Source organism: Kogia breviceps, chromosome 7 (genome assembly GCF_026419965.1).
Source record: "Kogia breviceps isolate mKogBre1 chromosome 7, mKogBre1 haplotype 1, whole genome shotgun sequence".
In the NCBI taxonomy this organism is placed as follows: domain Eukaryota; kingdom Metazoa; phylum Chordata; class Mammalia; order Artiodactyla; family Physeteridae; genus Kogia; species Kogia breviceps.
The window spans coordinates 61502460-61526443 of NC_081316.1; the positions used below are offsets into that span (position 1 = coordinate 61502460).

The 23984-nt window shown below is 48.0% G+C and overlaps 1 protein-coding gene across 7 annotated transcripts in view; it reads left to right on the top strand.

Annotated features, from left to right (window-relative positions):
* Positions 1–23984, top strand: part of TENM4 (teneurin transmembrane protein 4) — a 748739-nt gene that overhangs the window by 236560 nt on the left and 488195 nt on the right. The gene's annotated exons all lie outside the window — the stretch shown is intronic.

Consider the following 23984-nt stretch of genomic DNA (forward strand, 5'->3'; position numbering starts at 1 on the left):
GGGCTCTGCTCCACCCAGTGACTCAGAGGCTGATGAAAGCTCTGCCATGTTTTAGCTGTAGCCCCGGGAACAAGTGGCCACCTTGGTCTCCGCAGCAGGGGATGAGGTAGTCAGAAGGTTAAGCACGGGCTCTGAAATGCTTTGGCCCAGAAGTGACACGCAGCGTGTGGGCCAAAACTAGTCATGTGGTCCTGCCTGATTTCTAGGGCTCTGGGAAATGTGGATATTTGATGGGCAGTAACTGCCTCTGCCATAGTAGATATTATGATTTCCATTTTACAGGTAAGATAACTGAGACTCAGAGAATTTTTTTTTTTTTTTACATTTCATTTAGTTGTTTTAATCTGGTGTACCCACCAAATAACTCATATTTGGACCTCATAATATTAACACATTCTAAAGGGATTATCAGTAATTTATTTTTTTGACTCAGAGACATTAATTATCTTATCTGAGGTCTCCCAGCTAAAAAGCACCAGAGCCTAGATCATTCATAACCTCTGATTCAGTCATTTATTTAGCAATTCAGCAAAGACATATTGAATATTGACAAAAAGGCCCAGCACCATGCTAGACTCTCGGGATGTAACAGGGAACAAAAACAAAAACGAAGGAAGCCTCTGCTCTCAGCCTGATGAATGTTTATAACTACAAACTGGGATACATTCTCGGCAGTGGAGACATAATGGTTCTCTGAGGACACCTATTAAGATTTTTGCCTTTCATAGAGAGGGACGGGTAAACTAGGGTCACATTTATTGACACGTTGTGCCAAGTACTTGACTGATGCATCTCATCGAACTGCCGCAACCCCAAGAGGTAGTTCTTACAATTCCATTTTTGAGATAAGAAAACTGAGGTTCACTCAGCAAGGGAAGATGATTGGGCTGAAGGTAAACTCTTCAGCCCCATCCATGCTCACTTGTAAGGAGGACATGACTGTTAAAATTAAAAATTGAGGGCTTCCCTGGTGGCGCAGTGGTTGAGAATCCGCCTGCCGATGCAGGGGACACGGGTTCGTGCCCCGGTCCGGGAAGATCCCACATGCCGTGGAGCGGCTGGGCCCGTGAGCCATGGCCGCTGAGCCTGAGCGTCCAGAGCCTGTGCTCCACAGCGGGAGAGGCCACAACAGTGAGGCCCGCATACCACAAAAAAAAAAAAAAAAAAAAAAAAAATTAAAAATTGAATTTCCTCTTCCACTGCATCTAAACCCAAGAAATGTGGTCTCCTCTTCCTCCTGTAAATCCCCCCATCGAGGGCCTTTCTCTCATTGGTTCCCCCAACATCCCACGGTGTTACATGTGAACGCAGCTCTCAGCTCTGACAGAGGGGCCTCTTGGAGCCTGGAGAAGGGGTCGCTCATCCCCGCCCAGAGAGCTGGGCCCAGAGCAAGGCTTCTTGAACTCACCTGCAATGAGAGAGAGAAGAAATTGCAGAAACATAGGTAGTAGGATCTGAGCCTGGCAGGATGGGGTTGAATTTGACCCTTGGCACTGGTGGGTTCTTCTGTCTGGAATGGTCCCCCTTTTCTCTCTGGCCTCATCTCCCCCCTTCCCTCCCCTCGCACTTTGTGCTACATTTACACTGACCTCATCACTTTTCTCCCCTCCTCAGCACATGTGACCACCTCCTCTGTCCCCACACTGGTCCAAGCCACCATCTCAGACCTGGATTCTTGCAGTGGCCTCCTCAGGGAGATCTGCTGCCACCTTCCCTCCCAGGATCTGACACAGAGGCTTCTGTTAAGACATCAATCAGATCAGATCACTCTTCGACTCAAAACCCGCTAATGGCCCCCCAGCTCATGTAGAGGAAAAGCCACAGGCCTAACCCTGACCCACCAGGACTCACCTGAGCCGGCCCTGTTTCCCTGCCAACCCCATTCCTCACTCATGCCAGTGGCCTCTTTGCTCTTCCTTGAACCATAAACACACTCCCTCCTCAAAGCATAAGTCATAGAAGGCTTTTTCCAGTCTTGGAGAGAACTCTTCATGCAGAGGGAACAGCAGTGAATAGATCTCCCGGTCACCACCCAAGGGAGCAAAGCACAGATGCGGCTGAATCGGCAAACCAGTGTGTTTGCTGCTCAAGGAGCAGCAAACAGGAGGCCACCAGCGTGAGCAAAAGTGGCTATAGAGGAGGTGAGAATGGAAGGCGGTCCTCACCCTCTGGGTCTTTCTGTGCCCTTCTTCTGTTTCAGTGTTTCTAGGTAGCATTTATCTCCACCTGACGCATTGTATATTACTCTGTAAACTTAATTGTCTGTTTTCTGTTCTTCCCCCATTGGAATGTAAGCTCCACGAAGGCAGGAAGTTACTTTGTGTTGTTCCCCGCAGGGTTCCTACACCTGGGACACTGCCTGAAACATAGCAAGTGCTCTGCCTGCCCAGCAGGGCCACACACCTGCAGCACATCACACAGGCACTGTCGCCCCGTCCCCATGGGCCCGGGCAACCACAGATCCTCATCTGTAAGCCCCCGGTGCCTGGCATGCGGGTAGGGTCCAGTTACTGTTTGCTGGCCTGAGCTGAGTGAACCAGAGTGCTTTGGGGATTGCAGCCCAGCGGCCCTGTCCTTCTCCTCTGCAGGTTCCCTCACCCTCAGTCAGGAGGCAGGAGCCCTCGTTGCCAACCGAGTCTCCTCCTGCTCAACACCTGCCTCGGAAATCAGGAAGATGAGGCAAATGGGACACTAATGAAATTCAGAGAGAAAACTAAATTGGGAGGTGTTGCAAACACCGTGGAGGAGGGAGATGTGATTTAAAAGGCTCACTCTCTCTCCAGGGTGGGAGGGGGAGTGGGGGCATAAAGAGAGCGCTCAGCTGGAGGGGGCATCACACAGGCCCGCCGCTGACACCTCCGTGTGGGGTGGCCCGTACATCACTTTAGCTCAGGGACCTCACTGCTCTGACTTTAAATGAGGGGCCTTTTCTTTGCTTGACTCATTCGTCCATTCATGCCTTCCCACCAGCTTGCCAAAAAGGATGTGAGTGAGCTACCAAATTTTAATTGATTAATTAATTAAGACCAAGAGCATTTAATGCAAAATTAAGGTAGAAAACAAGGGAGGAAAATTAGGGAAAGGAAGAAGAAAAGATGATCAAGTTCTTGGGAAGGGGGGTTGCAAACCACTCTCCACAGGATGATACAGGTTCTTGTGACAAGCACATGGGCCTGTGAATGTGAAAGATCTTTAGGGATAGGAGAGCTCTGGTCCCGTTGCAGTAAGGACGACCAGTGTCTCAGAGTACTTCCTAAGCCATTGTCTGTTTCTTCAGTTATAGGCATTGACTGGCTGCTGTGTGCCAGGGACCCCTCATAGCTCATTTTTTCTCTCTATCTCATTGAGTGCTCACAATACCCTACAAGGTGGTCTTTCCAAGCTTGTTTTAGAGATGAGGTGATTGAGGCTCAGAGACACTGAGGTGCTTATCTCTTCAGCAAATGGTCCTGGGACAACTGGAGATCCACATACAAAAACATGAAGTTAGACTGCTTCCTCACACCATATACAAATATTAGCTCAAAATGAATCATCCACCCAGCACCCTGGTGGGTGCCACTAGGGTAAGCATTGCCATGGGAGAGCGTTGGGAGGTTGAACCCTCCTGTTGGAAGGCTTAGGATGCCAGGCAGAAGAGCTGGGTTGTTCTGTTATTCTTGTTTAAGAAATGAGAAGCCACTGAAAGTTTTTGCACAAGCATTGATGACTTGATGGTATAAAATTTACATGTGCAGAGAACTGTGGTCATCAATTGGCAGATGAAAGTCGTCCACTACTCATTCAAATTCACTAGCAAATAAAGTCATGTCAGTGATCTAGAAGAGAAGGGGAAATGAGGAAAAGGAGGAGGAAAGAAACTAACAGCTACTCAAGCACTCACTGTGTGCTAGGCCTTCACCATGTTATCTAATCATCACAGCAGTTAGGTGGTATTTTCTCCATTTTACAGATAAATAAACTGAGGCATCCATTCCCTCTCCCCCTTCCCCAGGATACCTTACTAGTAAAGGTAGTGCAGAACTGGTAAATGCAGATTCAAACTCAAGTCAGTCTACTTCTAAAGCCCACGGTTGCTTTTCCCACAACTCCACCTGGGCTTGGCATTGTTTCTTTGACGTAGCATGTTTATTGCGACATCCTGCTCTTTTAAAAATGCGTTTCTATCTTATCTTTCAAGTACACATTTTAGCTCTTGGAATATCAAACAGGAACACCAGCTATGCTTTTTTGTTCCACCCTTTTGGAGTCTACCATGGCAGCTCCCCTGCATACAGCAGACAGTCAATAATCCCACTTTTGTATCGTCTACTTTTCGTAGAAGACTTGGCCATTATTGAGATGTTAACTATTAACTAGCGTTATTAGTGACTCAGAGACTACTGAGTGGTCAGGCCCTGCTAGAACCATCCATCCTGGTTGGCGATGGGAACCTGGGAGGTCAGAGGGCTTGGGACAGATTCATTATGTTGCTCAGGGTCAAGTTGGAGAAATAATCCTAATTGGAACATCCTAGTTCTTGTATAAATACTGAGTAAGGCAAATAAAGCTTCTGAGGCTAAGAATGTGTTGTCACAGATGGTGCCAATTATGGCAGTGAAGCAAGGATAAAAGAACATTGATTGAACTCTTACTGCGGGTTAGTATCTGTGCTGGGCACATGGCATATTTTATTCTCATTATGAAAACCTATGTGTTTTGGGCTCTATGAGATAGGGATACTCCCATTTTCCAGCAGTCAAACAGAGACACAGAAGAATCTTGCTCGGGGACACATATGTCCTAGTACCTGGTGGAACTGGGGTATGAAGCCAGGTCTGTTTGACTCGCCCTTGGGGGTCCCCACGCTGTTCTCCAGCTGGAGAGAAGATGCTGAGTCTTGTCCCTGTGAGGTGCCATGCTTCCACTTGTGAGTTTCAGTGGTCCAAGCAGTGCTGCCGTGGCCATCCACACCCTTGTGCTGGTTTCAGGCTCTTTCTGCCCAGACTGTCTGGTTATCCTCCAAGATTCCTTTTTCCCTCCCTGAGTTTGCACCTTCATTGTCACTCCAAGCACATGGCATGCCCACCGCCCTACCATGCTACCATCTTCTTTCAGTACCCTGTATCTGCTTAATGTCTGGGCTCAGCGAACACATAGATGGTCTTAGGAGGAGGAGGCAGGATCTGGTGACCTAAGATGAAATCTAAAAGGTGATACAGATGGAGCTTGAAACTCAGGAGTTCCCTATTTGCTCAAAAGAGGAATCCCTGTGAGGGAACCATTTTTGGACAACCTCCGCCAATGTTTTGGGAAGTGAAAACCAGGCAGCCGTAGAAGCCGAGGGTGGAGTTCTGCCCTTCCCCGAGGCCTGCAGGGGTCGGGGTTCATGTAGGGATGCAGCCACTGCCGCGGATGTTCCTGCCCTTCTGCACCCCCTTTAATGTAATCCCTATTTACCTGTCCCCCATCACTCAGGCTGCACAGCCCTGGGTGTACAGATTGATTGCAGAACCTGCAATCAATAAACCTGCTTTATTTCCAAATGGGAAAGCCAGTGTCATTCCCCTAGGTGGGTTCAATGACCAAATCCTCATAAAGGTAGGGCTTTCTCCCTGTTGCTAATGGCATCTTCAGCTGCACATCTCCGTGGCCAGTTTAGCCAAAGCAGCCAAGGTCATGGCCTGAAGGCCCTCTTCCGAGGCTGTAAACCTCTGTCACTATATTGCCTTGACTTACCTGCTGTGAAATGGATGTGCTTAGATATCTTCCACCCCCCCGCTTCTTTGTGAAAGCTCCCCAGGTGGGCAAGAACAGCCAGTCAGCATCTCTTAGCACAGAATCCTTTGCCTGTTTGGATTCTAACCCTGATGGAGAAGCCAAGTGTGCAGAAAACGCTCCAGGAGTGAGAACAGTCATTTGTTGGGTACCTATTATATGTCAGCAACTGCATTAGGCATTTCACAGTCCATTTAACCCTCACAACTACCTGTGAGGTAAGCATTGTTATTTCTGATTCACAGATGGGGCCATGGAGCCTCAGAGAGGGTCAGTGACTTGAAGTCACACAGCTGGGAAGTGGGGGAGGCTGGAATTGAATCAAGGGCATCTGTGGCTAAGCCCGACTTCTGCCCACTGGGTTGAAATTAATAAGAACAACGGCAGCAAGAGCCACCATTGGCGGCATGCTCATGACACCCCTGACTTGCATTAGCTCACTGAATCACAGCAACAACCCAGGGATATCAGGTACTATTACCATCCCGATTTTACCCATGAGGAAACCAAGGCACGGAGAAGTGCTTTCAGAATGAAACATTTTCTGAAAGTGGGTGATCAAGAGGTAAGCCCTAGCAATCTGTCACCGTTGGCTGCTCTGTCATAAATACGTCTTGTCTGAAATGAGCAGAGGCCTTGCTCATAGGATGTACTTGATAATATTTGGTTACTGATAATTAACTCCACGATGTTCTTGCTACCCACTGGAGTTGGAATTCTAGTTGCTGTTAACAGCCTGGGCTAGCCACTGAGCTGCCCCTTGCCGTGGGAGACTTCTGATAGGTCAGGGGATCCTAGAGGTGGAATTCCAGATGTTAGGAGTCAAGCATGGTAGAAGGATATGTAGTGGAAGAGAGCAGGCTCTACAGTCAGGCTGTTGGAGTCCAAGCTGGCTTACAAGCTCTGGACTCTGAGCAAGTTACTTAACCTCTGCCTCAGTTTCCTAATACATGAAATGGTTATATTAAGAGCCCCTATCTCAATGGACTATTGTACGGATTTAAAATCTCATAAGATGCTTATAATCAGGGGTAACTCGAAAAACAGGTGCCCAATAGCTGAAGTGTTGTATCACAGAACATTAGTTGACAGAGTTGGACTTATGAGGTGATCTAGTTCCATGCTTTCATTTGCAGATGAGGACACTGATGCCCAGAGACAGGCAGTGATTGGCCCAAGACACACAGCATTTTAGTTTTCTGATTCCAGTGCTAGGGTTCATTCTGATACTACACACAGACCCTATATAGAACAGCCTCAAGAAGCCCATATGTCAGTCTCATTTATAAAAGTTTTAGTTGGTTATCTTTCAACCTGTTTTTATCTTTTTTGAGAGTCTGTTCTTTGTTTATGCTTTGACTACCCTTATATATTTCTTTAAATATTATACACATTTCTTTTATTTTCTGAATCTAATTGTTTTAGCACCTGTAGTACTCATAGGTCTGATTCTTTTGTTCATTGTTTCTGCTGTCTCTTGCTCATGGTGGCTCATTTCCTCCCATGTTGTGAATTTTCGAACCATGGGTTCATGGTTGTTAAAACTTTGTGGAGCTTCTTTGAGGTCTGAGTTGAAAATTCATCGGTCCAGAAAGGATTTGCATTTTCTTCTGCCAGGTGCCTGGTGGAACCATCGACTTGGGATCACTTTAAATTCAATGCTCAGCTTGGACTCAGGGTTCTTTTCTGGCCACCAGGTAATATGTAGTCAAACACCAGACCCACGAGAGGACCACTTTGTGATTGGGAATTTTCAGAGGAGACTTTAACAACTTTTCCTTTCCCTTCACCCAGCCCCAGGGCCAAGTTTCCTCAGTGTCTCCTTTTGTGGGGTGGAATTTAGTTTTTTTCTGATTCACCTGTTCATTAAGGCATAAATGTCTCCTTTTGAAATCCTAACCTAAGTGAGGTCTCAGTCTGACTTCTACCTTTTGAAGGACTTTGACTTTGCTACTTTCCTTGGACCTTTAAAACTAAAATCCCCAGGGCTTCCCTGGTGGCGCAGTGGTTGAGAATCCGCCTGCCAATGCAGGGGACACGGGTTCGTGCCCCAGTCCGGGAAGATCCCACATGCCGCGGAGCGGCTGGGCCCGTGAGCCATGGCTGCTGAGCCTGCGCTCCGCAACGGGAGAGGCCACAACAGTGAGAGGCCCACGTACCACAAACAAAACAAAACAAAACAAAAAAACCCCTAAAATCCCCAGACCACTAGGGACTGGCAGATACCCCCCAGGACTGTCCCCCACTCAGTGCTTGAGAATCTCTAGGGATTTGTGATATCTCGTGGTCGTCTGACCTCTGAATATTACCTTCTCTTCTTGACAGGTCAGCTCTCTATATTTTTTAAATATTTATTTGTTTATTTATTATTTACTTATTTATTTTTGGCTGCACCGGGTGTTAGTTGCAGCACGCGGGATCTTTGAGTTGTGGCACGCGGACTCTTAGTTGCGACATGCGGGATCTAGTTCCCCCACCAGTGATCGAACCCAGGCCGTCTACATTGGGAGCGTGGAGTCTTACCCACTGGACCACCAGGGAAGCTCCTCTCTATTTTTAAAAATTGTTTGTTTATATGTTTGTTTAATCTGGTATTTTCCATGTCTTGCATTAAGGGAATTCGTTAGAGTGAATAAACAGCCATATTGCTGGAAACAGAATTTGAAAGTCACCACTGTCTTTCTTTGGTGTGAACAAGGAGTTTCATCAGCTAGGATTTCCCTGGTTATTATGGGTTGGCAGTTTATTGTATTTTTGCTCCAGAGTCCATGAAATACGCCAACAGAGCCAAGGGGAAGTTTCCAGACAACAGGCCAAGTCCTTCTCTCAGTGTCATCATCATCATCACCCTTCTGAGATCTCACCCTGTGCTCATCTCAACCCCACAGGGGCCTTGACCAAGAACATTTACCTATAGATGTTGTCAAATGAAAACTCTGATTTTGTGATAGGGGCCCAGAAGTTACCTTGAAGCAGGCCTGCATGTTATTGCTATGATCCAGCCGTCCCCAACATGATCCGTACTAAAGCTTTAGCCATGAGCAGCAGAGACAGCATGAGCAATCTTCCGTTCATTCGCCCGTTGGTTCCTTCACCCCACAAACATTTACTGAGTACCTGCTACATGCTGTACCCATGTTAGGCCTTGAGATGCAGAGATAGATAAGCCATAGTCCTTCCTCCTATGTACAAGGACATTTACATGGACAGTGACCATTGTCTGGTCATTGCTTTGGCAGAATGAAACTGAAGGTGGAAGGGAGCCAACCCAGCCTCAGGGAAGGAGGTCTAGGCAGGCTTCTCATAGGAAGTGACAAATGAATGTAAAGTATGAGGACCAGATAGCAAATCTAGAAACGCAAAGACCATGACTTGCCAGGCCCTCCGAAGAAAACATGTGTTCATACTGCACTTGAGAAGAGATGGTACATCTTATTTTCCCTTCCTGGTTTGGGTTTATGGGGTAGGCATTGCTGTCGTCCACTCCGGGGCCAACAGTTTGACCCCGCTATAATTTACACATCCTCAGCAGGGGCATGTCATCCCCAAAGGGCGAGATTGGTCCTTGGGGGTTAAGAGTGAAAAGAAATCTCAGTTATTACAATGGCTTGTGGTCCTCCAAAGAGCCCAGTACATAACAGATATATAGCATATGTGCGGTATTAACATTTCATATGAAGTAGGGGAGTTTTGGGAAAAAAAAGTCTATAAAGTCTTCTTAGCATTAGGGTTTGGGGAGTGTTGGGTGTTGGTGGGAAGGATTATAGTGAAAAAAAGACAGAACCGCTGGTGTAACTGGATGGGCAGACGCATTGGAGCCAGATATACCCGTTCAAAGCCACCTCTCTCACAACTGGTATAATCTTGGACAAATGAATAGCTCTCTCTGTGCCTCAGTTTCCTCATCTGCTAAATGGGATAAGACCACCGACCCTCACAAGATTGTTCTAAGGATTCAATGAAATCATACATGTAAATCTCCTGGCACTTAGTCGGTACTCGATAAATATTATTAGGCGTGAGTTCCCTGCCCCACCCAGCCTAACATATATGTGTTCAAGAGAGGGCCCAGAGCTGAAGAGACTTGTAGCAGAAGTACAGCCTGTACAGGAGAATTCCCCTCTGGGGCCACGTGAAAGTGCGATGTCCCAGGAGCTCTTGGAATTATCCAAGAGAGGGATCGGGTGATCCATGTGAGTTATCAAGGACAACATTTCCTGGTTCTTCCTTCAGGGATACAATTAATAGCCAACCTGTTTGGAGCAATTAGTGTCAGGGAAGCTGAGACATTCAGGTGGAGTTGAAGCTTTTGAGTGATTGTCTTTTAAGGGAGAGAGTCTGGGATTTTCCCAGGGGTTACTAGTTAATTTGGGAGGCTCAGCTCGAGCTCCTGGCCTCTGTACCACCATTTAGGGAAGACACTATTGACCCAGCGCCAGCCAGGTGGGGTGTGAGTAGGAGGGAGTAATCTGTGGAAGGAGGGAGGAAGGATAGCAGGAAGAGGAGGCTTGGGTGGCCTTTCTTTGTTACCACGAGACTCCATGCTTCTCTCTGTCAGCATCCTCACCAGCGCCCCAGTGAGGGCCTGCAGAGATTAGAGTTACCTGAATAGTGCCTGGCACAGAACAGGCCCTCATTACACATACGTTGAACAAGTCATGAACTTTCTTCCCTTCCCCTAATAATTATAACTAATATCATTACTAAATACTGTGCTGTTTTACCGCTTTATCTCAACCCTCACAGTAACTCAACTATTATTTTCACCATCATCATCCCCCATCCCCCTTTTACAAATGAGGAAACTGAGGCTGAGAGAAGTTAGGACATTACCCCAGCTGACTAGGTTGCAGAGCCAGGGCAAGAAGCAGCTCACCTCGCTTGACTTCCAACCCTGAGCTCACATCCACTCTGCTGTCTTTGCATCTTCCTGAGGGTGAGGCCAGAGGCTGGTGCAATTCTGAATCCCAGTGGCTGGCACAAGGAAGGGAGAGAGCCGAGCTTTGCAGCAGTGGGCCTGGCTGGCCCCCTCCCCCAGCACCTCTGCAGCCCCGATTCCCGTCTAGGCCTGTCCGAGTCAGGCGAGACTGGAGCGCGGCCTCCTCTATATCGCTGACACGCAGACCAAGCCCATGAGCGGGGAGCACGGCGGTGCTCCTAGGGGCCTTCTTTCTGACACCTGCTCTGTTTCCCCACAACGCCTGTCTTCTGCAGTGAGGAACGGTGTTGGAGTGGGTTCATTGCCTCTGCTTGGCGCGTGTCAGAGCACAGGCCCAGCAAATCCAAGCACGGTCTGGAGGAATTTGCTGCAGCTCCCCAGCTCCTTCAGCCCCAGTGGACTCCCTTTCCTCATTCTTCTCCCCGCCACCAAAGGAAACACACACACACACACACACAAGAAAGACAGGGAGTCGGGAGGCACTGGAGATAAACTAGGCTATGAAATAATGAAATCACCTCTCGCTCTGTAAAAGCACGTTGCTGTTGGCCGGTATTTTCCTGTCTGTTCTCTGGTTCATCTTCACAATGACCGTGAAGGGGTGGAGGGTTTGCCGTTGTCGTCTCAGCCGGGAGGCGAGGGCGTGCTCGGCCCTGGGCACTGCTTGTTCTCTGGGAGGAGTTCCAGGGCTGGATGACCTTTGACATCTTCTCACCCAACCTCCTCCCTACCGAGACGCCCAGAGCGGGGAGCATTCTCCTGCCCACATAGGGGGTAAGTGGCAGCACCAGGGCTTGAACCCGGAACCCTCTGGCTACAAAGGCCACGTCCTTCCCCTCCTTTGTGTGGGGATGTCTCAGGAGATGGAAGAGAGGCCCTGGACAGCCACTGGGCCCAGACAGTCGGTAAAGTATGGGGACCCTCAAGGAGGGCAGCATCCAGGTTTGGAGAAATACTGGCCAAGCGGCTTCATTGCGCTCGTGTCTCGTCTTGGAGGCTATGGGATGGACTCGGATCCAGCCATGCCCAGTGGCGGCTTAGAGTGGGGAGATAGAGCAGAAGTGGGTGATGTGGTGTTCAGTGGGTCTGGAACACTCTGGAGAGAGGATGCTTCTTGTGCTGGTTTAACAACCTCACCGGGTGCCTGCAGTTATGGAAAGAGGTGTTGCCTTATTCTCCAAAACAAGAGTAATATTGTCTCACTGAAATATTAACATGCAAGACAGGGAAGAGGCTCCAAAGAAAAGCAGTAAAACCAAGGAGCTGGGCCTTCAGGGGTGTTGAGGAGGGAGCTCAGGGCGGCCTCCGGGATAGCATCCTCGAAACAAAAGTCTGCTTGTGACTCTTGTCTCCTTAGTGATTTTCTGTGGCTTCCCCTCGCCTCCAGAGGAACCCCAAACTTCTCATAGTGTCATAGCAGGCTCTGTAGCATCCCTTTTCTCAGAAGAGTTTGCCATCAATAGCAAGGAGCTCAGGCTCTGGGCTCAAATCCTGTTCCTCCTTCCAAGGTGTGTCACCAGGAGCAAGTTTCTTAACCACCGTGTGCCTCCGTAACTTCACATGTAAAATTGACACGACAGTAATTTGTCATGGTGGTGGTTGTTAGGATCAGGTGAGATGTTTTACATAATGCTGTGGGCACAGCATCTGGCCCAAAGCATTTTCAATCAGTGTGAATTGTGGTATTATTATTATTAGCAGCAGTGGTAGCAGCTGTAGTTATAGTACTTCCTTGCCCCAGGGCCTTTGCACGTGCCCTTCCTTTGGAGTGGGGAGCCCTTGGGTTGCTTTGAACCTGTCAGAATCTTCCTCATCCTCCCGAGACTGCCTGGAAGGTGAGCTCTGTGGCAACCCGCTCTGACCTAGGCCGGTGCTTTGTTCCTGCCTCCCTCCAAGGATGGGTCATCACAAAGCCCCCTGGGCTTCTCACACGTTGGTTCTAGTTCCCTGGGCCACACAGAGCATTTCTGGGTGTCTGGGGGCCTCCTGAGGGCACCAGGAAGCCCCCATGGGGTGTTCATAACACAAATCTGTCACTGCCCCACGCTCTGCCCAGGACTCAGAAAGTCATAATTGATGTTTGCAGGGATTTAGGCAGAGCAGGTTAAAGCTACCTGGGCAGGGGCGCAGGTGGCACACAGGAAGCCAGGGCCATACTGTCTCCCTGCACCTGGCAGTAACAGATAGAATCAGGGCCTCATTATCCACCCACTGGAAAGAAAATCCCCAAACAGCTTTAACCTGAGGTTAAAAGAAAGTTCCCAGTGATTTCTGTTTCCTTCCAACTGGCTTTCTCTACTCCAGCACTGTTCAGACAGCCACTTTGCTGCAATTCCGGAATTTTCTCAAGGGCCTCAGGAGATGCCAGACTTCATTCCGCCTCCCTTGAGTGCTACCCCCGTTTTATCTGCTCTCTTTGTGATTTTCCCATTTGGGGGCAGCCCACCCACACACACAGGCCAGAGAAGGAGCTTTGTGACCAGAGGTGGCATTCTTTCAGACACTTGCCCCAGAGGCTGAAGGATTTGGACAGGCTTCCTTGCACCCACGTGAGGCTTAGGATCACAAAGCAGGTAGGTACCTGGGTCCCACTTCCTGGACACCAGACCTGAGGGGGGGCCAGAGCCTTGGTCTCAGTTGTCACCCTGAGCCCTGCACTCTGGGCCACCCTCTTGTCTGCACAAGGCTGGACCAACATTAGTAGTATCCCTTCCTCCCGTTCTTCCTTCCTTCCTTCCCTCCCTCCCTCCCTCTTCCCTCCCTCCCTCCCTCCTTCCCTCCCTTCCTTCATTTCTTCCAAGTATGAACCCCCTTCCCATCAAAAAGTAGAATAAATACTATAGTAAAAATCCAAACACCTATCACCCATTTGAAGGACTAAAACATTATAGGTATTCTAATAGCCAAACACTGGAATGAGTCCAGATGTCCTTCACAAAGTGAATGGTGTAACAAATTGTGGAAAGAAGTGAACCATTGTTACCTGCAACAACTTGGATGGGTCTCTAGGGAATTGCGCTGTGCAAAAAATTAAAGCCAATTCCAAATCATTGCATACTGTAAGATTCCACTGATAGAATATTTCGAAATGACAGAAATTTAAAAGTGGAGGTCAGGTTGGTGGCTGATAGGGTTTAGGGACAGGGCTAGGGGGTCAGAGTGAAGTGGGTGGGCTTATAGGAGGGCAACACAGAGATCCTTGCAGTATCTTGACTGTGATGATGGATACACAAACCTAGATGGGATCAAATCGGGTGGAATTTGACACACGTGTACAGGAATACAAGTAACACTGTAGAAATCTGAATAATATTGGCGGATTATATGAATATCAGTCTGCTGGTGGTGATAGTATATTTTGCCTTTGCAAAATGTTACCATTGTGGAAACTGGGCAAAATATGTAAGGGATCTCTGTACTCTTCTTACAACTGCTCCCCAATTTTATTCCTCTCCTTCCTAAGAAGCAACTAGTATCCAGAATTTGGTACTGATCATTCCCACACCTGTGTTTAGTCTTTTGCTGCATATGTACCTATGCCTAAGTAATGTAGTGTTGTTTGGTATGTTTTTAAACTTTGTATACATTGTATTTTGTTGGAATTTACCTACTGTGTATAATTCATTGTGTGAGTACAACAGTTTATTTACTCTTTCTCTTATTCATGGACTTGGTTATCTCCAGTCTTCTGGTGTAAACTGCTCTGCCATGGACCTTGTTCATGTTCCCTTGTCCCTTGTGCAAGAGGTTATCCAAGTGATACCCTAGGGGCACTTGGAATGTCCAGGTCATAGGGCATGTGCGTCCTTAGTTCTACTTGAATGGCTAGGTCATAGGGCATGTGTATCTTTAGTTATGCTAAACACTGCCCAACTTCTTTCCAAATTATACGCATTTATTCTCCCTCAGACAGTGTATCAGAATATCTGGGGCTCTGCATCTTGGCCAATGTGGTAATGTCAAACTTTTTAAAATTTTGCCAACCTACTGGGTGTGAAATTGTATCCTCCTGTTTAAATTTCCTTGGCTTCTTCTCCTATGAATCGTGATTATCTGTGCCACATCCTATCTCTTCCACCTGGACTAGGAGTTCCTAGTCACAAGTTCCCAGATATATTTGCCAAACTCATAATAGAGGCTCAAGATTTGTTGAATGAATGAAAAAAAATATAATAATTCTAGATGCTCTTACTTGGAAGGATCATGATTTTCTTTTTCATACTTTTAAAATATTTATTCATGGGCTTTAAAAAAGCATATCTTTGTTGAGATATAATCCACTATTTAAAGTATATGATTCAGTAATTTTTAGTATATTCACAGAGTTGTGCAACCATCACCACAATCAGTTTGAGAACATTTTTATCACCCCCTCCTCCAAAATACCCATGTCTATTACGGTCACTCCGGATTTCTCCCCAAGCCCCCAGCCCTAGGCAACCATTAATCTCCTTTCTGTCTCTTTGAATTTTCCTATTCTAAACATTTCATGTAAATGTAATCATACAGTATGTGCCCTTTAGTAATAGGCTTCTTGAACTTAGGAGAATGGTTTCAAGGTTGTAGAATGTATAGTACTTCATTTCTTTTTATTGCTAAATGAATTCCATTGTATGGATATATCAATTCATCAGTTGATAGACATTTAGGTTGCTTTCACTTTTTTACTATTATAAATAATGCTGCTCTGAACATTCATATACAAAGATCTTTGTGGATATATGTTTTCATTTCTCTTAGGCATATACCTAGGTGAGGAATTATTGGATCACATGGTAAATCTATGTTTAAGCATTTGAGGAACTGCCAGACTGCTTTCAAGTGTCTGTAGCATTTTGTGTTCCCACCAGCAATGTATGAGAGTCCCAATTTCTCCACACTTATTATTATTTATTTGTTTGATTACATCTCAATCGTGGGCTTTTGAGTCAAGCAACCTGGTCTAGAATCCCAATTTTGCTGTTTACTAGCTGAGAGACCATCATTAACTTTTCCCTCCATTTTCTTCCTCTGTAAAATGGGATTACTATTACCCACTTTTCAGGATGGTTGTGAGAATGGATTAAATAAAACAATAGGCTTATAAAACCCTTAGCACAGTCAGGGGTGCAGCCAGCTCTCCTTGGAACAAAGTAATAGAGATAACTTATCATTATGGGTCTCCTCTAGTCTGCTGTCTTTCTGACTGGGATACTCTTAAGTCACCTAGAACCTCCTTGAGTACCTCTTCTCCATTGGCTGGGAGCTAAGCTGTGAGTGAAAAGCCCAGAGAGCTGTGCATCAGAATGCCCAGAGCTCAGAGCAGACGCCAGAGCAGGTCCACCGTAATGGCGATTCCCAGAGCTTCCAGGGGCCACCACTGTGTGCTGTCCCACCTTGGCAGGGTCTCACAAGGCAACTCCCCACCCCTGGCAGGGTAGAAGGGCAGAGAACCTTAGCAGGCCCCAGTTGAAGCAGCCTCAAATTGGGTCTGAACCACTTGAGTTTATTTAAAGAGGATTTTTTTCTCCTTTTCTTTGTCAGGAGCCCCAGTTTTCAGTCCATTATTTTTGCAACAATCACAAACATTATCTGCACACCCAGACACTGTATAAGAAAAACAAAAAAGATGATTGCTTGCTGATTGCTACTGTTGTCCATTTGGGTGTTGACTCCACGGATGGGAAAGACGCAGCTCTGTGTTAGAGCAGCAGAGAACAGCAGAGCTCAGTAATGCCAGGGCATGGGGAGGGAGGACAGGGGGAAAGTTCTGCACAGTGGGGGAGACCTGGCAGTCAAAGTAGCAGTGGCTCACGGGACAGGGTCTGTTCATGGCCCTGACACATCTGGGAGGCACAGGCTTATCACCTCCATCCTAACTCACTTGCCCAGTCCTCCCCACCTCAGTCAGTGAACCAGAAACCTGGGTACTCTCTTGATTATGCCGCCTTTTTTTGTCCTGCACATCTAATCTCTCAAATGCATCCACTTCTCTCCATCATCTCACTCCTGCATCACTGCAGCAGCCTCCTTATTGTCTTCCTGCCCGTCTGCCTCTAGCCTTGCCCCTCCCAGTGGATGATCCATGCTCCAACCCACAATGATCTTCCCATAAAACAAATAAGATCAGGTCACTTTCCACCTTAAACCCCTACGAAGGCTTACTTTTGCCCTGAGAATAAAATCCAACTTAAGCCACTCACCCATCTCTTCTCCATGCTTCTACAGCTTACTGTGATCTCTGCTACTGCATCAGCTCTATCAGGGGATCATTTATCTGTCTTCCCCATCCACCCCTAGGTTCTCTAAGGACAGGAATTCTGGCTTATTCATGTCAGTATCCTTACATATAACAGAACTTCTGACTCGTGGTCAGCACCCCCCAAAATGTTTGCTTCCCCTTACATTTGAATATTTTTACAATTTCTAGAACTCTTTTGCCTTATTTGTTTCTCTCTTTGACCCTCACCACTCTGAGCTACAGAGAGAAGTTGTTATTCCCATTTTACAGAGAGGAAATCTGAAGCTTAGAGATGATTAGTGATGGTTCAAGGCTCCTACACACCATGCAGATGGCAGAACTCTACTGGCATACAGGTCTTCCAGAGGAGGCAGCACTAGAACCCCATGAAGAAGGCCAGACAGGTTACTATTGCCGGTGGTTCTCAAAGTGTGGTCCCTGGACCACCAGCACCAATATTGCTATTAGAAATACAAATGTGGGGCCCCACGTACAAGATTATAGAATAGCAAGTTGTCAAGCCCAAACTTCCCAGCTATCTTCCAGCCAAGATAGCATTCTCTGTGTTGTCTGACGTCTTACTTCTGGAGTTACTCATGTCCTTCAGCCCTAGTCATGAGCTCTGCTGCACCAGTTAGAAGGAAACCTTCTTCCTACAGATCCTCTGCAGTATGACCTTTTCCCATAAACTCAGAAAGATATGTGGGACATAATAGTGCCCATTCTTTGAGCATACTTGCTACCGGGACTGATTAAACCTGGTCTGACAAGTGTTTCTCCTGGGTGACTCTGAGTGTTAAGGTGACCAGAGTATGAGTCACTTGTAATGCCCTGGGTAGAAGTATTTCCAAGGCAGGATAATCCTCCAGTGTGAACAGAAACTACATTGTCAGGCACAAAATTCAGAGGCTGCGCTTGTGCCTGGAGCAACAGCTTTGTCCTCTCCTACCCTGCCTTGACTTTGAAACATTCTGTCAAGAATGATCAGCCTGGAAATGAAAGGCATCCATATGCCAGCTGAGCAAGAGAGAGGTAGGATGAAAATAGAAGTTTCCCTCAGTGGTTTTGCTGGATGCCCACGTCCCTCAAAGACACCAAGCATGGCCACACAGTGATGAGGAGTAAGCCTAGAAGGCCTGGCCTGCATCCTCTGATGTGTGACCTTGGATGATTCTTGCCCCCTCTGAGCTAGATTTGCAAAGCTGCTACATCTCCAAGGCCATTTCTGGCACTGATGTGGCACCTATGGCATGTCCTAGGGGGACTGCAATGGGAGTCTGGCCGGCTTTCTCCCAACTTCACGGATGGGGAGTCAGTTGATACTGCAGAACACAAGTCAATCCCGGCTGTTTCAGCTGAAATTGAGTGGCCGTGGCCTCTGAAAGACAAGGGGAGAGGAAGGAGGGAGGTCAGTGTCCTCCTGAATCTCAGTGTCTCTGGCTCTGAAGGGCTGTTAAAGGTTATCCCGTCCTTTCCAGTCTGCCTGTCCATTCCTGAGTCTCCTCTAGCCCATTGGTTCTCAGATTTCACTGTGCACCAGGATCACCTGGAGGGCTGGCAAAAAACAGACTGCAGAGCCTCAGCCCCAGTTTCTGATTCTAGTAGATCTAGGGTAAAGCACCAGAATTTGCATTTCCAACAGGCTCCTGGGTGCTGCTGCTGCTGTTCTAGCATCACAGTGAGGACCACTACACTGCAGCTTGTTGCCCGGCAGCCATCCTACTTCTGTTCTCCTGTGTCCTGTGATGGGAGCTCTCCCTCCTGAGGTGGCCCTTCCAACTCTTGGGCAGACCCTCCTTAGATGGCATTAGTAACCTATCTCCTCTGTGTCTTCCACCCACTTTTGATAAGTCTTAGAATCCAAGGCAAGTACAAATACTTGAAGGTGAGAATAATCCAGTTACCCTGTCTTGCCAGGAAGCGGACCAAGCACTTTGCATGCAAAACTTCGTTGATCCCCTCCAATTATACAGGGATTAAAATATTATTTTTGCCTCCCAAGATCACTGTAAAAATCAAAACAATCAAAAAATATGAAATTACTTTGGAAACTAATGCACTGTTTAGAGTTTTGTTTTTAAGCTTTGTATTAACTTGCTAGGACTGCTATAACAAAATACCACAGACAGGGTGTTTTAAACAACAGAAATTTATTTTTTCACAATTGTGGAGACTAGAAATCCAAGATCAAAGTACCAGCAGGTTTGGTTTCTCCTGAGGCCTCTCTCCTTGCCTTAACAGATGGCTGCCACCTTCTCACTGTGTCCTCATTTGATTGTCCCTATGTTTGTATTGTCCTAATCTCTTCTTCTTATTCCAGTCATATGGGATTAGGGTCCACCCACATGACCTCATTTTACCTTAATTACTGCTTTAAAGGCCCTATCTCCAAACACAGTCACATTCTGAGGTGCTGGGGATTCAAGCGCCAACATATGAGTTTGGGGAGGACACAGTTCAGCCCATAACAAACTTCGAAATAAAACTTGATGAATGATTAGCTGTGTGGCCACAGAGAAGTCACCTAACCTCTCTGAGGTTGTTTTCTTCATCAGGGCCCAGCTTGTAATGCTTCTAGGTGCCATGAAAGGATCTAAGTGGAGAAAAAAGATACTTCAACTTCCTAGGAAATTGGGTGTAGAGATGAAAGGTGATCAGGATGGAATCTGGCTGAGAATCAGAGGAGGAAGCCCACTGTCCAGGCATCACTTTAGGCTGGAGGCACAGGGCCCTAATTCACATAGGGGCGGGAGTCTGCAGAGGGAGCGGCACTGTCACATCCTTCCAGAGCTTTGGGGAGACACAGGGCTCCTGGGGAGATCATGTGCGGAAGCCTTTGCCTGCTTGCCCCTCCCCACCCCAATCCACCAGCTAATCTGTTACTCATCTGCAAGGTTTCTGGCTAGGATGCCACCATCACAGCCCCCCGCCGTGGATTCCAGAACTTCCCAGAGAGGGGAGGAGTACTATTATTGAATACTATTATTGACTATTGACTAGTATAGTACTATTATTGAATACTATTATTGACCCCATTTCATAAATGTGAAAACTGAGGCTTACAGGATTTAAGTAGCTGCCCATGGCCGCAAAACCTGCAAGCCACAGAGTCAGGACTTGAACCCAGATCTTTCTGAAGCAAAGCATATGTACTTTAACCTCTGTGTTATACTCAAATTAAAAAATCGCACTGGAGAAGAATACTTAGTGACAAAGGAAAATACCTTTGATGTGATAGTGGAAAAAAAGACATAAAATGCACTATCCCGATTCTATAAATAAATGTATGTGTGTGTGAATGTGTGCTTGCGTGTGTGTGTGTGTGTGTGTTGTGTGTGTGTGTGTGTGTGTTTAGAGAAGGGAAGAGAGAGGCAGAACAGACTAACATCAGTGATTATTTCTGGATGATGAGATTACCTTTCAGTGTTTTCCATAATACGTAGAATACATATAATACTTTATAAATCAAGGGGAAATGGATTTTTTTAAGGGGAAACAGCTAGAGCAAGGGAGTTGGAAGGAGACAAACTGGATGAGACCCCCAGCTCTGACTCCCCCTCAGCATCTGGAACTGCTGTACTGTCTCTGAATCCTTCTGAAGGATTCTTTCTGGGGCTGGTGGGGAGAGACAAGGAGTTAGGAAGTGTACCTGATTGGGGTTCTATTTTTGAAAGAGGCCTGCGCTGGCATCCCCAGAGGTGGAGTACAGTGTATTTCCCTAAATAACCACTGCTATATTTAGAAGGCGCCAATGAACTGCACCCAAGGAGAGAGGGAAAGAGGAGCAACTGGATGCTTCTGGACACCCTGCAGGTCCTGAGCTGGATCTCAGTCCCTGTCTTCAGAGGTGCCTGCCTGCCTGGGAAGTTGCCCACCAGCCTTGCTGTGCCCTTAGTTGGTGCAGCGGCAGGGCCGATGGTGTCCCTTCTGCTGTGACGGCAGAGAAGGCTGGGGGCCCAACTTGAGGGGACCACCTTACACCCTTGATTGACATGTTCTTTACAAGCATTGTCAGCTCCTGAGGCAGGACATGTCTGGATTTGATATCTCTTTGTGGAGGCAAGAAAACAGGCAGAGGAGGATTACTGCCTGGGGGCAAAGCCCCCAGGATGTTTGTGAAAAGTTTTAGAGATGGGCTGAAATTGACAGAGATTAGAGACAGGTAGAATCATAGATTCTTGGCCTGCAAGGGCACTTCATGCAGCCGCCCTGCAGAGGGCCCTGTCCAGCCCTGGGATGCCGTTCCTGCAGGGAAGGGCACTTCCCCCGGGAGAGCCCCTCCCATTTCTGGAGAGTTGGTTGTTTACAAGCTTGTTCCAGGAGGCATGGCATATCCTCTGCCCAGCACACGTTAATGATTAAATGTAAACGTGGTGATGCTGAACTTGAATGGCCTGCTTACCACGATTATCAGGTAGTGTCATCAGTATTCCAGCTCTACTCTCTCATTTAATCTTCACAAAAGCGTTCTGAGTTAGACATGTTGTTATTCCTATTTTGTAGATGAGGAGACTGAACCAATGCCATGATAATAATGATATCAAATGATATATATCAAATGATATATACTACTTAATGTGTTCCAGGCATTCTTCTGAGTGGTTTGTGTGAATTAACTAATTGAATTGTCACCAAAACTCTTGGATGTAGGTAGCATTATAGCATCGTCTCCAATTTGGAGATGGGGTCTCCAAGGCACAGAGAGATTAAGTATGTAACCTAAAGTCACAGAGCTTGTAAGTGGCTGTGGCAGGATTTGAACCTGCCACTTCAGCTCCAGCAGCTGTGTTCCTGACTGCCGAGGACCCCAGCCCGCTTTCAGTCACACCTTTACCATAAAGAGGAACTAGCGCCAGCCCCGTTTTCTAGTTGGCACAGGAAAAAAGCCCTGGGAAAGGGTCTGCGGTTGGCATGGAACATCCAGGACTCGAAGCCTTTCTCCATTTTGCTGAAGTCCCATCACCCGGGGCATGGCATCTATTGACCACACACATAGCCCATACACACATAGCCTGACCTTGGGGGGAGAAAGTGCCTTCATTCCCGGGACCCAGACTGCTGCCACAAGGAAGCTGGTTGGAAGGTTCTAGAAACGTAGGTAAGGCAGGCTGTAGGCCAGGCCTATCACAGCAGAGAGACAAATCCCCAGGTCCTGAGGAGAAGACAAAGCGAGCTTTCCGGCCTCCAGAGCCTTCTGTTTGCTGAGCAGCGTGGTGCGGGGAGAAGCCTGAGAACAGGTGTGACAGAGGCCCTGAATTTCCCTGGAAACAGCCCTCAGGAAACATGGAGAAGGAGTCCCGACGCACGTGCAGCCCTCTGCCCTGTGCGTTCCTGACGACAGTGGCTGTTGCTTGGAGGACCAGGCAGGTCTGACGGCTCAGACATGGTCACTACCCCCGACAATCCTGGGTGGCCCGGCTGAGGATCCCGATTCCACAGGCAGAGAACCTGAGGCTCAAGGGGCCACAGAACTAGTACGTGGTGAGGCTCAGGCTTTTGAGAATTGTAAGCAGCAGCTTTCAGACCGTTTTCTCATTTGATCTTTTCAATAAGCCTATGAGAAGGGCGGAGGAGAGGTTGTTGTCCCTATTTTTTTTTTTTTTTTTTTTTTTTTTTTTTTTTGCGGTATGCGGGCCTCTCACTGTTGTGGCCTCTCCCGTTGCGGAGCACAGGCTCCGGACGCGCAGGCCTAGCGGCCATGGCTCACGGGCTCAGCCGCTCCGCGGCATGTGGGATCTTCCCGGACCAGGGCACGAACCCGTGTCTCCTGCATCGGCAGGCGGATTCTCAACCACTGCGCCACCAGGGAAGCCCTGTTGTCCCTATTTTAAAGATGGGGAAAACTGAGGCTCAGAGACACACAGTGATTTCTCCAAGTGTCACAGAGCAAAACAGCACCAGTGCCTGGACTCGAGGCCGGGCCTGTGGGGCCCAGATCGGTGTTCCTTCCCCTCGGCCCAGGCCTGTGGCACGTTCCCTGCTGTCTACCAGTCATGTCCCCCTCTGGACGCCTCACAGGCCAGGCTGCTCCAGGCTCCAGACACCCCCATCCTTCCTTCTCCTCTTGAAACCCACCCTGCTTGCCGTTGGCTAGCTGTGTGACCTTGGACAGCTTGATTACCCTGGTCCTCTCTGAGCTTTCACTTTCCTGCAAGGTGGAGAGCCCACCTCCCAGGGTTACTTGAGAACAAATGGGGTAATAGTCCTGGTTCCGGGCCTCGCACAGGGTCCCTGCTTGGGAAATGGCTGGGCCCCCTACTGGGGGCTGATGGAGGCTCACTGGATCTGAGAAATTCATCTGTGGGGAATTTCACAGAGCATCACCCAGCTCAGCCCTTCACTTACAGAGGAGGAAGCTGAGGACGAAAGGGGACAGTGACTTGAGCGGGGTCACACAGTAAGTGGAGGCTGGACCAGCTGGTCCCCAGACCCCTGTATCCTGATTCCCTGTCCAGTACTACACGCGCCACGCCAGACAGCACCCTAGGACCTGGGGAATGGGCAACACAGGGGACCAGACCTGGGAAAGATCCCGCCGCCGTAAACCCCTAAAACGGAAACCATCCTGGCGGGTGGCAAACCTTCCATCACTAGGAAGCAGCGTCCCTGTTCCCTGTCAGATGCCCCTGCCCCGCAGTTTGCCAGTGTGAGGTCCTGGGCAGGCTTAGGGGTCCAGGTTCTGGAAAAGTCTGTGAAAAGAGGGCGGGGAGGGCTGCTCAGGAAGTGGGGCCCATGGTTCTGAGGCTTCTTCTTCAGCCCTTGCGCCCTGAAGGGAAATGGCGGAGTTGGTGGTGGGGAGGCCAGTAGGATGTCTCCGCTGTCTGGGTGTCCGGCCCCTCACTGCTCGGGCAGGGTCCTGGGAGCTGGGAGGTGTGGAGGATGAGCAGGTCTGGGAGGAGCCTGTGTGACTTCTGGTACCTTCTGCAACATCCCGGGACCACCCCACCATCACCTTGCCGGGAAAGGGGTCACAAGCCAGGAACTTGGAGCTGATGGCCAAGTGAGGTTATTGCCCCTTTATCCCTGTGGAGAAAGTAGCCATCATTCCTGGATTCTTCTCCAAAACTT